Below are 13,982 nucleotides of genomic sequence, written 5' to 3' on the forward strand. Positions count from 1 at the left end.
AGAGACCAATACTCAAAATACAGGGAACACCACAAAGATACTCCTTGAGAAGTGCAACCCCAAGACACATAATCATCAGATTCACCAAGGTTGAAATGAAGAAAAAAATGTTAAGGGCAGCCAGAGAAAAGGGTTGGGTTTTTTCTCTGGGTTGGGTTGGGTTGGGTTCCACAAAGGGAAATCCATCAGACTAACAGCGGATCTCTCTGCAGAAACCCTAGAAGGCAGAAGAGAGCAGGGGCCAATATTCAACATTCTTAAAGAAAAGAATTTATGGCTAGCCGTAAGTAGAAAGCTGAAACTGGATCCTTTCCTTAGTCCTTATATGAAAATTAATTCAAGATGGATTAGAGACTTAAATGTTAGACCTAAAACCATAAAAACCCTAGAAGAAAAACTAGGTAATACCATTCAGGACATAGGCATGGGCAAGGACTTCATGTCTAAAACACCAAAAGCAATGGCAACAAAAGCCAAAATTGACAAATGGGATCTAATTAAACTAAAGAGCTTCTACACAGCAAAAGAAACTACCATCAGAGTGAAGAGGCAACCTACAGAATGGGAGACAATTTTTGCAATCTACTCATCTGACAAAGGGCTAATATCCAGAATCTACAAAGAACTCAAACAAATATACAAGAAAAAAACAAACAACCCCATCAAAAAGTGGGCAAAGGATATGAACAGACATTTCTCAAAAGAAGACATTCATACAGCCAACAGACACATGAAAAAATGCTCATCATCACTGGCCATCAGAGAAATGCAAATCAAAACCACAATGAGATACCATCTCACACCAGTTAGAATGGCAATCATTAAAAAGTCAGGAAACAACAGGTGTTGGAGAGGATGTGGAGAAATAGGAACACTTTTACACTGTTGGTGGGATTGTAAACTAGTTCAACCATTATGGAAAACAGTATGGCAATTCCTCAAGGATCTAGAACTAGATGTACCATATGACCCAGCCATCCCGCTACTGGGTATATACCCAAAGGATTATAAATCATGCTGCTATAAAGACACATGCACACGTATGTTTATTGCGGCACTATTCACAATAGCAAAGACTTGGAATCAACCCAAATGTCCATCAGTGACAGACTGGATTAAGAAAATGTGGCACATATACACCATGGAATACTATGCAGCCATAAAAAAGGATGAGTTCGTGTCCTTTGTAGGGACATGGATGCAGCTGGAAACCATCATTCTCGATCTCCTGACCTCGTGATCCGCCCGTCTCGGCCTCCCAAAGTGCTGGGATTACAGGCTTGAGCCACCGCGCCCGGCCGAAACCATCATTCTTAGCAAACTATCACAAGAACAGAAAACCAAACACCGCATGTTCTCACTCATAGGTGGGAATTGAACAATGAGATCACTTGGACACAGGAAGGGGAACATCACACACCGGGGCCTATTGTGGGGAGGGGGGAAAGGGGAGGGATAGCATTAGGAAATATACCTAATGTAAATGACGAGTTAATGGGTGCAGCACATCAACATGGCACATGTATACAAATGTAACAAACCTGCACGTTGTGCACATGTACCCTAGAACGTAAAGTATAATTAAAAAAAAAAAAAAGAGTAGCTAGGTCATTTTTTGGAAATAGTATACAGCCAGGAAAAGTACTGTTAAAGAAGAGTTTGTGATAACACATAAAGTTGCTTATTGATAATAATAAAGTTTGAAAAGCAAAACAAACAAACAAACAAACAAACAAAAAGAATTTTCAACCCAGAATTTCATCTCCAGTCAAACTCAGCTTCATAAGTGAAGGAGAAATAAAATCCTTTACAGACAGGCAAATGCTGAGAGATTTTGTCACCACCAGGCTTGTCTTACAAGAGCTCCTGAAGGAAGCACTAAACATGGAAAGGAAATATCGGTACCAGCCACTGCAAAAACATAACAAATTGTAAACATCATCAAGACTATGAAGAAACTGCATCAACTATTGGGCAAAATAACCAGCTAGTACCATAATGACAGGATCAAAATACACATATAATAATATTGAACTTAAATGTAAACAGGATAAATGCCCCAATTAAAAGACACAGACTGGCAAATTGGATAAGGAGTCAAGACCCATTGGTATGCTGTATTCAGCATGTGAGACGCATCTCACACGAAAAGATACAAATAGGGCTCAAAACAAAGGGATGGAGGAATATTTACCAAGCATATGGAAAGCAAAAATGCAGGCGTTACAATCGTAGTCTCTGATAAAACAGACTTTAAACCAACAAAGATAAAAAAAGACAAAGAAAGGCATTACATAATGGTAAAGGGATCAACACAAGAAGAGCTAACTATCCTAAATATATATGCACCCAATACAGCAGCACCCAAATTAATAAAGCAAGTTCTTAGAAACCTACAAAGAGACTTAGACTCTAACATAATAATAGTGGGAGACTTTAACACTCCACTGTCAATGTTAGACAGATCAACGAGACAGAAAGTTAACAAGAACATTCGGGACTTGAACTCAGCTCTGGACCAAGGGGACCTAATACACATCTACAGAACTCTCCACCCCAAATCAACAGAATATACATTCTTCTCAGCACCACATCGCACTTATTCTAAAATTGACCACATAATTGGAAGTAAAACACTCCTCAGCAAATGCAAAACCACGGAAATAATAACTAACAGTCTCTCAGACCACAGTGCAATCAAATTATAACTCAGGGTTAAGAAACTCACTCAAAACCACACAACTACATGGAAACCAAACAACCTGTGCCTGAATGACTACTGGGTAAATAATGAAATGAAGGCAGAAATAAATAAGTTATTTGAAACTAATGAGAACAAAGACACAACGTACCAGAATCTCTGGGACACAGCCAAAGCAGTGTTTATAGGGAAATGTATAGCACTAAATGCCCATAAGAGAAAGCAGGAAAGATCTAAAATAGACACCTTAACATCACAATTAAAAGAACTAGACAGGCAAGAGCAAACAAATTCAAAAGCTAGCAGAACACAAGAAATAACTAAGATCAGAGCAGAACTGAAGGAGACAGAGACACAAAAGGCCCTTCAAAAAAATCAATGAATCCAGGAGCTGGTTTTTTGAAAAGATCAACAAAATAGATAGACTGCTAGCCAGACTAATAAAGAAGAAAAGAGAGAAGAATCAAATAGACACAATAAAACATGATAGAGTAGATATCACCACTGATCCTACAGAAATATAAACTACCATCAGAGAATACTACAAACACCTCTACACAAATAAACTAGAAAATCTGGAAGAAATTGATAAATTCCTGGACACACACACTCTCCCGGGACTAAATCAGGAAGAAGTCGAATCCCTGAATAGACCAATAACAAGTTCTGAAATTGAGGCAATAATTAATAGCCTACCAGCCAAAAAAAGCTCAGTACCAGACGGATTCACAGCCAAATTTTACCAGAGGTACAAAAAAGAGCTGCTACCATTCCTTTTGAAACTATTCCAAACAATAGAAAAAGAGGGACTCCTTCCTAACTCATGTTATAAGGCCAGCATCATCCTGATACCAAAACCTGGCAGAGACACAACAACAACAAAAAAGAAAATTTCAGGCCAATATCCTGGATGAACATTGATGTGAAAATTCTCAATAAAATACTGGCAAGTTGAATCCAGCAGCACATCAAAAAGCTTATCTACCGATCAAGTTGGCTTCATCCCTGGGATGCAAGGCTGTTTCAACATACGGAAATCAATAAACATAATCCATCACATAAACAGAACCAATGACAAAACTCACATGATTATCTCAATAGATGCAGAAAAGGCCTTTGACAAAATTCAACAGCCTTCATGCTAAAAACTCTCAACAAACTCAACATACAAAATGAGAGAAAATTTTTGCAATCTATCCATCTGACAAAGGGCTAATATCCAGAATCTATAAGGAACTTAAACAAATTTATAAGAAAAAAATAACCCCATCAAAAAGCGGGCAAAGGATATGAACAGACACTTCTCAAGAGAAGATATTTATGCAGCCAACAGACACATGAAAAAAAATACTCATCATCACTGGTCATTAGAGAAATGCAAATCAAAACCACAATGAGATACCATCTCATGCCAGTTAGAATGGCAATCATTAAAAAGTCAGGAAACAACAGATGTTGGAGAGGATATGGAGAAATAGGAACACTTTTACACTGTTGGTGGGAATGTAAATTAGTTCAACCATTGTGGAAGACTGTGTGGCGATTCATCAAGGATCTAGAGCCAGGAATACAATTTGATCCAGCAATCCCATTACTGGGTATATACCCAAAGGATTATAAATCATTCTACTATAAAGACACATGCATATGTATGTTTATTGCAGCACTGTTCACAATAGCAAAGACTTGGAACCAACTCAAATGCCCATCAGTGATAGACAGGATAAAGAAAATGTGGCACATATACACCATGGAATACTATGCAGAAATAAAAAAGGATGAGTTCATGTACTTTGCAGGGACATGGATGAAGCTGGAAACCATCACTCTCAGCAAACTAACACAGGAACAGAAAACCAAACACCACATGTTCCCACTCATAAGTGGGAGTTGAACAATAAGAACATATGGACATAGGGAAGGGAACATCACACACCAGGGCCTGTTGGTGGGGTGAGGGTCTGGGGGAGGGATAGCATTAGGAGGAATACCTAATGTAGATGACGGTTTGATGGGTGCAGCAAACCACCATGGCACGTGAATACCTGTGTAACAAACCTGTATGTTCTGCACTTGTATCTCAGAACTTACAGTATAATAAAACAAAACAAAAAACAAACAAACAAAAACAGTGAACTGAACTGGAAAAAAAATCCTTGGTTTTGGCTGGAAGGCCATGGGTGCTTTCTTCTTTCCCACTTCCCTGAGAGGCAGCAGCAGGTCAGAAGGCCTTCAGCTGACGTCAACACTGTTCTCAGCGTCCTCCCTATGTGGACTTTTACCCTTGATATGCATATGTCCTAGCACTGTTTCTAAACCCAAAAGTCCCTTGATAATGTTTATCATTACTCAGAAATTAAGTGCTTTCTACTCTTTCTCACACTAATGCATACAGAGCAAGGTGTGGGGTACAGTGTTTCATTTCTTGGAGTGGTCTTGTTGCATGTCCAAGTCCTGTGGACTCATTATGGAGGCTGGGAATCCTGTGTACGGTTACTTCTCTGCTTGTAGGTTACTCTCACTAATAAACTTTGCTGCTATTAGCACCATGTGAGTCAGTGGTTTGCGTAACTATGCATCTTGTACTACAGTTGGTGCCCAGCAAAGTCCCGATGTCATGGCTTTCTGAAAGAAGAGAACCCATGGGTCAAATAATTTCTCCTGGGCACAGTGGTCATTCACTTGGCAGTTAGGATGGTCTCAACAGCTATGCCTGAGAATGGCAGAAGCCCTCAAGTGGTAAAGAGGGTTTCCAGTGTAATAAAGTGGCTTGAAATTAAGTTCTTTCTCTTCTCCTTATCAACTTAGAGATTTTCAGGAGTACAAAGGGGTAGGGTGCACTAGAAAGGGTGTGGTAGTCTCCCTAGAAGGGAAGGTGGGACAAATTCCCACTGTTTATCTACAATATGAGGCAACTGGTCCTGCTGTATGTGAAGCCAGTTACTGTGAGGCACAGTGTTCAGAAGCCTGAATGGGAACACCAGCAGGAGGAGATCCAGCATTATACAGAGCAAGAGCAAGGCTCTTAATAGGTTCACTACTGTAGGGATAGCAGAGGCTTGGCCTGCTAACTTGCATGGTTAGGAGACAACAGTGGTGTTAAGTGAAGCTGAGTAAAGGGAAACACATGGCCTGGTTGAACAGTGAGCAGTCTGGGTTGACGAATAATACTGGGGCTGATGTTGTCACCCTGCTTCTAAACTGGATGCTTGGTAGCATGGGTAATACATATTACCATTGCGGTGATTTTCCTGAGACTTGAATGTGAAGCGGACTAGATCCACAGATAGCGTAGTTACTTGGACACACTCTGAGACAACCGGCTGTGTTAGCATAATTATAAGAAAATCCAGAATTTGAGTACAGAATCCCTAACAACATGCTCTCGGTGCAGAGAATGTTGGATGACCGAATCAGAGCAGGTCCTCCTAAGCAGACAACGGCTTTGACTTTATTCCTTCATCTGGGAGGCAACGTTGGACATGAAATAGTTCTTTTAGGTCATACAAGCCCCACAGCAGGGGCGGAAATGGAAAGAGACAGGGTCTTATGAGATGCAGAGGTTTCTGCCCAAAATATAAAGATAGAAGGAACAAAAGAAGGAATAGACAGATGGGCCCAACTTCAGGCAGTCTCCCTCACACCAATAAATGTGGTATTGTTCAGAAGGAATAAGACAGAAATTGAGAGGTGGCCTAATTCTTGAGTGTGGGAGTGTGGTCCTATTCAAAAAGTTAAAAGACTCACTGAGACTGTGGAAAAGGGACATGTGAGATGAAACATGATACTGAATAGTTTACAGGCTTGAGTAATTATTGGGAGAGGTGGATTCACTAGAAGATTACGTGAAGAAGGTCCCTGGGGAGGACGAGGGCTATTAAGCTTCATCCACACAAACTTGGAAGATCTCACAATCTCGAGACTCTCCAGAAAAGGACATAGAGACAGGGAGATACCCTGCATTACCTTGACTCTGGAAGTGGCATTGCTGGTGGGAATGCTCCTAGTCATCAGTTCCACTTTATGAATTTGAGTCAACTCTAGAAGCCAAGATTCTTTGTTCCTAATCTGAGCCCTTTCAAACTCAAAGGAGAAATATGGGTGAGCTCATTCCCCTTTAATCTCTTCCAAGGGATCACTAACCATGTACCCTAGATGATTATGCTGGAAAAGAGAACAGCCTCCAATATTTATGGGTTTGCTAGAAATGGAGGACCAGTATCTATTATTCCAGACTGCAAAAGAGCTGTGGCAAACAAATTCCTCAACTGGGGTTTGGAGTCCGTGTTACCTATGGCTGAAAGATTAGAATTACAATCACTATGAAGGCTTTTGGACCTTTTGCGTGAACTTTAGTTGTTCCTTTATCATGGTGGGGTATTTAAATCGACATGTCAGTTGGACTTTTCTTCTTTTTGAGACAGGGTCTTGCTCTGTCCCCGAGGCTGAAGTGCAGTGATGCAACTGTGGCTCACTGTAGCCTCGAACACCTGTGCTTAACTGATTCTCCCACCTCAAACTCCTGAGTAGCTGGAACTATACCTGGCTAATTTTTCTGTAGAGATGTGATTCCACCATGTCACCCAGGCTGGTCTTGAACTCCTGGGCTCAACTGATTCTCCCACCTCAGCTTCCCAAAGTGCTAGGATTACAGGTATAAGCCACCATGCCTTGCCCTTAGTTAGACCTTTTTTTTGTGACTTCTGTTGGTAGCTTCTATAACTGTTGGCCAGATATGTTGCCAAAATCCACCTATACTTACAAGGTTGGCAGACATCATGTGACAGTGTTGCACACCTAGAGGTGAAACAGGTTGCATTTCTTATACAAGAACAGACTCAGGCAGGGGTACTGTGCAACACCATTTCACAATTTAACAAACCCGTTTGCCTAACCCTGTTTGACACTAGAACTACAAGTGATCTATGACTGGTCTCAGGCAGAGACACTGATGGCATGTGTTAGTTTTTGGGTGTTTGATCTCCTCCAGCTAATGAATGGTATACACCTTTGGAATTACTGTGTCTCTTGCATTTGCAGATAATATACATGCTATCAAGACTGAGGCATACTGTTATATATTGGGGTTTCCAGATATGACACAAGCAATGAAAGTGCTTTCATAGCTGCTGGCATTCTACAATGGGACCATGTAGAATGGTATTGCCAACATGGTACTAAGTGGCTATTCTAGGCTCCCTCTTATCCACAGGCAGTAGAGAATGGTGGAACAGCATTCTGAAAGACAGCTGTGCCCATCCCTTTAACAATGACTTCTGTAAGATTGTCTGGTCTGGGTTACCTCTGCTGTTTATACTCATAAAGGTCCCTCCACTTTGGTGAAGTTCCTTGGCACCTGGGAGTCAAAAAGCAGAAACAGACAGAATTTACTTGATATGCCAAGACCTGAGTTTTTATACCTCAATAGTTCTTTCCTTGTACCTGTCATAATTTCAACAGGTGGCTGAGAGGTTTGTGTGTTCATATTACAGACAAATGGATGGATACAAACTTGGATGCCCTCCTGACTTCCTGATGACACTTGCTAGCTACACCTACAGAAGAGCAACTTTGATTCTCTCTTTATTCCAAACATTCTAAATGTCTGTTGTATGCTTATTCTGCAAGTGGGAGATTTTGCTGCAGTCTCTATATCCATGTAGTATATTCTATCCACAGGGTATCTCTGGTGGGAAAGTACAACTCCTGCTTTCATGTGGAATTTACTGTTCCAGAAAGAAAGAACAGACCATATATGTTGTCCTTGAAGATGATAATGGACTGTGCTTTGGGCATAAAGGTGCCTGACCAAAAAAAGTGAAAGGGTGGTTGGAGCATGAATGACCCTCTCTTCACCTTTCTTGCAGATATTAACAAACTGTACCAAATAATCCTGTGCAGCAATCCCACACAATGACACTCAGTGCAAAGCTATCACAATGTGGGATTTGTTATGCTTAACATACTCAACTGTGGAGGACCTTCTGGAAATTCTACTCCCAGAGTTCTCATTTGCCCTGGCCCTCCATAATTCTTCCCTTACTAGTCATACTGTGTAAAACTCTATTCATCTTCTCAGGTGCAGAGAAACATGTACTCTGACATCTTGGCTCCCAGTGGATCCATGTCCCACATTAGGAGTACCCCAAAGCAGCATAAAACTCTCAACCAAATACTTCCACTTCAGACCTGCAATTGAGTCTGATAGCGTGCCAACAGCGTGTTAACCCCAGGAAAACATAAATGCCAAGTGGATATAAAATGTAGCATGAAACCTCTGTAATCCAGTGGAACTAGTCTTATGTGAAAGGCATGCTTTCCCTGCCTCCCACCTGTACATAACACTGCACATTTTGGAAATACTATGAGACCTTTAATAGTGACTCAAAATCTAAGACACTGGTCACTTTCCCAGCAGTGCTCTCCAGTGCTAGCATTAGAGCCTATCCGCAGGTGTCAAGGATACAGGCTCTCATTACTTTGTACAAGGGCTCTTGCCTTGAATAGACACCTATGAAGCTGAGGGTATGACCCGCAATTGCTATTGTGGGAAACGCTACCATTAAGAGAGCCTGGGATCATATCACTGAACAAATTAGCACTGCTTCCTTGACCTGAGTAATATTAGAGAATTGCATAGCTTTGAACTGTTTGTTGGATATGCAGCCAGATTGCTCAGGGGAGCTCTGTATCTCCTAATGCTGTGGTATATTGTTTGTTTTGGAATTTCTTTGGCTATATAATGACTCAGCACTCTCAACAAACACTGAAGGCCCCATTTAAAATCTAATTGCTTTCTATTTCAGATGAGGACGCTTATTATCTAGTGAGTCACACCAAGGGTCAAGGGGTGGACTGAGAAGGAATAAACTCTCAGTCTTAGCTAAATGGCCATGGGGGCTCTCTTCCTTCTCTCGTTCCCAAGACCCATCAGCAAACCTGCTTAGCCATTGAGCTGATCTGCAGAGGAACAGTAGGGTCTTTAGCTGCTGTTCTCAAAGTTCTTGGTATGTAGACCCTGGTCCTTTGTAATGCATACTTCCTAGTGTTGTTCCTAGGCCCAGAGGTCCTTTGAGATATATGTTGTTTCTTAGAATAATGAAGGACTTGGACTAACCTCAAAATATACAGTGGTATGAAGGTAGAGTTTTCTCTCTTTGAGTAATCTTGTTTCTTGTCCAGTCTCCAACTGGACAAGGCACACCCTTATGGAACCACTGTAGGGGCTCAGAGATCCCATGTGCTCTGTTATTTATCTGCTCTGAAGTTATCATCACTAATAAACGTTGTTGTTATTAGCACCATGTGTATTGCTTGTGGTATATATTACCTTGCCTCTTGTACAACATGAATTTGATTTAATTAATATTCTTCTGTGAAGGTAATCCAATGTCTGATATCTTCTCCCCATTATATTAATTGATGTTAATGTTATTATAAGTATTTTTTAAAAACTTGTATATTTAATGTTAAATCTAACCTTTCTTTATTAAGAACACATTATACTTTTAAGGAACTTTTAAAAGGAATAAATAAGCAGCCGGGTGCGGTGGCTCACACCTGTAATCCCAGCACTTTGGGAGGCAGAGGCGGGCAGATCACGAGGTCAGGAGATCGAGACCATTCTGGCTAACACAGTGAAACCCCGTCTCTACTAAAAAACTACAAAAAAAATTAGCCAGGAGTGGTGGCGAGCACCTGTAGTCCCAGCTACTTGGGAGGCTGAGGCAGGAGAATGGCATGAACCCGGGAAGTGGAGCTTGCAGTGAGCCAAGATCACTCCACTGCACTCCAGCCTGGGCAACAGAGCGAGACTCTGTCTCAAAAAAAAAAAAAAAAAAAGTAATAAATAAGATGATGACAATAATGTATATTGTTCACGTTGAATTAACTTTCAGCACCTATTTATTTATGGTAGCTTCTACTAGTTTGACACTTACTGATCCTTATCAGCCTTGCCTGTCAGAGCACTACTTGCTCATATTAAACACTTGTATGGTCTATTTGTCTTCATGTGTGTTATATCTTTCCAATGAGACTGTGAGCTCTTTGTGGATAGGGACAGGTTAACTGATTCTTTTGCATCTTGTTATGTTCAAGTGATCCCCCTATGTTAGCCTCCTGACTAACTGAGATTACAGGTGCCTATATATATATATATATATATATATGATTTTTAGTAGAGACAAGGTCTTGCTATGTTGCCCAGGCTCGTTGTGAACTCCTGGGCTCAAGCAATCCTCCTGCCTCAGCCTCCGAAAGTGCTAGGAATACAGGCATGAACCAGTGAGCGTGGTCTTCTTTTGCATCTCCACAGCACTTAGTACAAGGCACAATACAGGTGCAAATAAACACTAGATGAATAAATCATCTGAGTTTTTTCCTCATTTTAATTAGCTGTAAGATAAAGAGAAGGAATCTATTACCTATTAAGTTCATAGCACATAGAATATAGCAGACATATATTCCCTTATTATTTCATTAATGTCTATTAATATATCTATTAATGAATAAAAAACTTTAGAAGAAAATAAACTAAGTGAAAAATTATCCCTACTTCTCCCTGCTCTGCAATGACCACAAATAAGAGTATAAAGGACAACTGCTATTTATATATCACTTTGTAGTTCATTTAGATCCATTATCTGACATGATCCTTGTAACAACCAAAGAATTCATATACAGCTTATTAATATTTTTTTTGCAGAAAGGGAAATCAGGGTCCAGAGAGGGTACATAGAAGAGCCTGGATGGAAAAGGAGGTCTAATACGTAAATTCAATCTATGTTAATCTGAAAGACCTAAAATTACAAAAAACAAAACTGTCTCCTATAAGCTATTCTTGTAAACCTTATAAAGACATTATTTATTTGTTTATTTGAATCTTAAAGTATTTTAAGTGTGCCTGTGATATATAAAGTACTATCCTTCCAACACTATGGAAAATTAGAAGTACAGATAAAGATTATAAGATTTAAATAAGGAAATAGTATATATATTAATGTGCTAAAATAATGGTCTAATTAATTATCTGCTTTTCTGGGAGTTCAATTTCACATATATTAAAAGGTTCACTTAAATAAGCTGGGAAGTTTGTGGAAAAGCTTAGGATTTGAGCTGGATCAAGATGGATGGGTGAAATTTAGATGGTAGAAGAAAAGCAGTTTATTATTATAATAAACAAGATTTGGCAAAGATGCAAGGGGAGGAACACACATGTGTTGAGTGAGTAGATTGGACTAGGTGAATTCTCATTAAGAGAACAGTGTAAAGATAGCTTGGGGTCAGAATTGTATACTGTCTTGAATGCCAGACTAAGTATATATTTATTACTTCATGTTACAGGTTATAGAGTCATTTAAGGTTTCAGAGCAGAGACATGATATGTTGACAGAATGTGATGGAAGGAGGGAATTGTATATAGAGAAGTTGAGGAGAGGTGTAATAATCCAGGTACACAATGACGAAGAACTGATTTCAGGAGTGTTGCAAAGAGACTGATTTCAGGTACTTTGAAGGAAAGTTGATGTCCTAGATACTTCAAGTTTACATGCCCAAGTGATTAAGAAGAACGTGGCTCTTAATCATATTGAATATTTAACTGGTCTGGGGTAGGGCTCAGATTAGTCGTTTTCTTAGGCTTTTCAGGTGATTCGAATTACACCTAAGGTTAAAAAGCCACTTACCTGGGCATTAAAAAAAAAAACTCTGCTCTTAAGTCTCCCAGCCTCTGTACTTCTAAATGACACAGAATTTTGTCATTTTAAATTAGATCCTATACTAAAACTTTGACTTAATTTCATTTCAAACAACCCCTCCTATTGACTGCTCTAATTCATTTTAAAGTACCATAATTTTTTGTTGCTGCTGTTTTGAGACGGATCTTCACTCCTGTTGCCCAGGCTGGAGTGCAATGGCATGATCTCAGCTCACTGCAACCTCTGCTTGCCTCCTGGGTTCAAGCAATTCTACTGCCTCAGCCTCCCGAGTATCTGGGATTACAGGCATGCGCCACCACACCTGGCTATTTTTTTTGTATTTTTAGTAGAGATGGGGTTTCTCCATGTTGTTCAGGCTGGTCTTGGACTCCTGACCTCAGGTGATCTGCCCGCGTTGGCTTCCCAAAGTGCTGGGATTACAAGTGTGAGCCACCGTGCTTGGCCAAAGTATCATAATTTTTATTATGTATGTATATATGTATTTATTTATTTTTGAGACAGTGTCCACTCTGTCACCCAGGCTGGAGTGCAGTGGTGCACTCTTGGCTTATTGCAACCTCTGTCTCCCGGGTTCAAGCGATTCTTGTGCCTTAGCCTCCAGAGTAGCTGGGACTATAGGCATATGTCACTGCACCTGGCTAATTTTTGTATTTTTTGCTAGAGACGAGGTTTTGCCATGTTGCCCAGGTTGGTCTCAAGTTCCTGGCCTCAAGTGATCTGTCTGTCTTGGCCTCCCAAAGTGCTGGGATTAAAGATGTGAGCCATCATGTCTAGCCCACAAATTTTCTATTGGGAATTAAGTCATTAAATTTATCTCTAATTTCCACTTTCCTACATCATATTCAATAATTTCTTACAGCAATTCAACCTTGAAGATCCTTCTTTCTGTCTTCCTTTTATCCCTGTTTGCTCCTGAGGTTATGGCCTCCCTACTTCTCAGCTGGGTTATTGTAACGGTTGCACAATCAGTTTCTTTACTTCTTCTTCCAATCCAATGCATACTTTGCTGCCAGGTTATCTATTTTAGTGTAGTTCCCCTGCCAAAATTAATCTCGCTCTCCAAGAGCTCACAGTCTAGTGGCAGAGATGGCCATCTGTACCAAACATTATGACAAAATGTTAAGTAAGGTACATAATGTTTCTCAGCTTTCATCCCTCTAGGCACTTTGCTTTCATAGGTTCTGAGCTTACTCTTATTGCAGAATCCTAACATCATTAGAGATGCCTCTGGGGTCACTATTGAATCGGAAAGCAAGTATATAGAACAGAGGTCTATTTGTATAAGCTAGAAAATTCTCCCAAGTAGATCAATCAGAACAATTCGTTTTTGTTAGATGTTGAGATTCTGCATTAACATTTTCATTTTAAAAAAACGTGATCCCATTACTAAAAACAAAACTCTTAAAAGCAACTGCTTTATTTATATTTTCTATTAGAGTCATCTATATGATTAGCCAGTCTTCTCTCCCCAGTGGACTATAAACATGACATGGATTCTATTTTATACAGCTTTGTGTCTCCTGCAGTGCCTAGAAATGTGTAGCACATAGCAGGCATTCAAA

The 13,982-nt window shown here is 40.0% G+C and overlaps 1 protein-coding gene across 1 annotated transcript in view; it reads right to left on the bottom strand.

Moving 5' to 3' along the window:
* The window catches only part of BAZ2B (bromodomain adjacent to zinc finger domain 2B), a 70,103-nt gene that overhangs the window by 37,971 nt on the left and 18,150 nt on the right, over positions 1–13,982 (bottom strand).

The sequence above is a fragment of the Rhinopithecus bieti genome, unplaced genomic scaffold (genome assembly GCF_001698545.2).
Source record: "Rhinopithecus bieti isolate Rb0 unplaced genomic scaffold, ASM169854v2 scaffold_75561, whole genome shotgun sequence".
Lineage (NCBI taxonomy): Eukaryota > Metazoa > Chordata > Mammalia > Primates > Cercopithecidae > Rhinopithecus > Rhinopithecus bieti.